Source organism: Alligator sinensis, unplaced genomic scaffold (genome assembly GCF_000455745.1).
Source record: "Alligator sinensis unplaced genomic scaffold, ASM45574v1 scaffold858_1, whole genome shotgun sequence".
Taxonomy (NCBI): domain Eukaryota; kingdom Metazoa; phylum Chordata; order Crocodylia; family Alligatoridae; genus Alligator; species Alligator sinensis.
The window spans coordinates 187,713-190,615 of NW_005842079.1; positions in this window are offsets into that span (position 1 = coordinate 187,713).

Here is a 2,903-nt window from a genome sequence, read left to right on the forward strand (position 1 = left end):
TCTCCCAGCCTGTCTCGCTGTGGGGACAGGGTGGTTCTGGTATCTCAAGAAGAAACTGGCACTTAGCTAGCAAAGTACTGGTGACTTCAGTGGAAAGGGCCTCTGACAGCTGAGGAAGCAACCTCCTGACTGCTTGGAGGTGGGTTTCCCTGCCTCTGAGCGAAGAGTCCTGTGCTCTCGCTGCTCACAGAGTATGGCCTGACCTTGTTGCAGAAAACATGGTCAAGGCCTGACCATGATGCCAAAGAGCACTTGCAGTGGTGCAGTCTGGGAAAAGCCTGGCAGCTACCCCATAGTGCTTCAGTGCAGGGAGAGAGCACGGGAGGCCCCGCGCACAGAGCAACGCCGCAGAAGGACAGGCAGGGCAGCCTGGGCCATCTCCATTCCCAGAGAGGGCTTGGGGAGAAGAACCGCCGTCTGTGAACCCAGGCCCAAGCAGGGAGGTGTTGGCATTGTTGCTGGTTCCACTGCTGTGCCTTGCCAGCCTGTCCCCAACACACTGGTCCTGCCTCCCTCCTTTCTGGGGGGTGGGGGGGCACAGGATAACAGCACTGAGGTCAGCCTTCCAGGTCAGTCTGTCGCTTCCTGTGCCTACAGCCACCTGCCCTTGGGTGGGCAAGGGCAAGAGGCCAGGAAGATTCTTGTCCACCCCACAGAGAAGCTGCAGGAAAAAGTGGAAGACTTCACACAGTTACCCCAAAAGAGTGAGGAAGTGGGAAGAAGATGAAAGGGAACACATCATAGGCTCATTGCACTAGCACAGTTTCCACTGTTGTGTCATCATCTTTGGAGACGCAGGACATGCTTAATGGCACTGTCCCAAGGCTGTGTCCATCCCTGCTCACATGATGGGCACTGGCAGTTTACCCATTCTGAACACCACGTTTCCTTCCCCTAACATAGCTCTTGGAGCCCTCTTGTCAGCTCAGATCAAGCGTAGTGTCTATGCTTGCCTGGCAAGGGAAACACCGTGACCGCTGAGGTGGTCTTCCTAGTCGCACCCGGGGAAGACCGCTCTGCTAGCACGGGGATAGTACCTGCCAAGCTAATGTATAATAAACCTCCCATTTAGCTGCTGGAGTGGGAAGGTCTTGGCTTTATGCCCACTTTATGGAAATGGGAGAGTCTTCCGTAGCTTGCTCCTGCAGCCGTATGGCTGAGGGCAAACAAAACGCAGGGGCATCTGAACCCCAAGTCTCCGGGCTTGGGCCTGCAAGTAGGATGCCTGCCAAAGGATTTGGAAACATCTGAAGCCCCAGGTGTTTGCCGGTAGTATGGCCATTTATGGTTCTGGACTGACTCAAGGATTTGGAATTTGATTTGGCAAATTTGGATTGAAATATGGGGGGAAAAAAATTTTTTTTTTAAAGCTCTTGGAGCCCTCACAAGAGAGAGGGAAGGAGCAAAGCATCTTGGGAACAGCCATGCAAATTAAAAAGCAAGAAGCAGAAAATCATGCCCTCAGAGTCCTTCTCTTTTGGTCCTAGCAGGTTCAACACAATGGCATACATTGCTGAGGGCAAAGGAATAGCATGCTCCCAGTAGCCAGCCAGTAGGACAGCTCTTCCTTCCCAATTCAAACCAGCAAAACTCAAATTGTGTCCTGTGGTTCCCTCTGCTGCTAAGGCCTCTTAACCCCTTCCAGACAGACTGAGCCTTCAGGATCCAGTGGGCCTTCCCTTGGACTGAACTACATGTAGTTCATATTGTGGGTTTGGACTATGAGGTTCCCAGGTCCAGCTTGTCTTTCCTCGCTCTCGTCCAGGCTGGCTGTATGTGCCGGCTTGACCCAAGCGCCTGTGCTCTCTGGTGTAAATAGTTGTAAATGGAGAATGTAACAGAAGCCGAAAAACGAAGCAGTCAATGAACCTGCTCCTGGTGGAGAAGTGGAGCTCAAAGGCACATCATGCCTGTAATGTGAACTTCCTGTGGATGGGAACGAGCTAATAAACACTGGCTTTGTTTATGGAGACTCTGCCTCTGCCTTTTTCTTGCCTTTTTCTTGCTTGCTGCTCCTCTCCCTCCAACAGGGTCTTTTCTGCCCCAACAACACTGGAGGTATAGGACCAAAGCAATCCACAGGGCAACTGTGATGCTCCCCCTTCCACTGTGTGGTTTGTGCCCTGCCCTAGTGCCTGGCCCAGAGAAGAGGGTAAAAGCCTGTATGTCACTAACAGAGCTGTTCCTTCACCTTAGGTAGGAATGGCCCATATTTTTACTACTGATGGTCCAACCTTGGTTCCCCAGCAATAACTCTTGGGATAGGAGGGGTGCTTACACATGTCCACATGGTATGCATAGCTGAATAGTATGTGGCTATGCACATACCATGTCTGGTATGTGCATAGCCACATACCAGGCATGGACACAGACAGCATGAAAGGCAGTTTTGGAAGCTCAGGACTCAGCTTTGGTGAAAAATGTCATCCACTCTTGCAGCCAGTGGAAGGCAAGTCCTGGAGGGCAGGGCTGATTCCAGCCAGCACAGGGCAGTGTGGACTTGAACACACCCTCCTTTGGGGCTGGACTCCATGATCTTCCGACATCGCTTCCAGCCCTACTGTCTATGAAATCTATGAAATCCTAGTAGTTCAGCAGCGGAAGTCACTCCTGGTGGGACAAATGCAGCTGCTACTAGCCGCTGGCTCCTACAAATCCATGGTCCTTAGCACACGTTCCACAGGGAGATGGTCTGGTTGGGATACTCATTGTCTACCTGGAGGGTAAGGGACCCCAACTGAGTCTCCTCAAAAGGCAATATCCCAACACAGCATTGCTTGCCTGCAGTGTCCATGTTGGGGAAGGCTGTGTTGGGGTCTGAAACCATGAACAAAGACAACAGGGATGAATCAGCCCCACTAGGGCTGACAGGAGGGGCCTGAAACAAAAGGCCATTAGAAAAT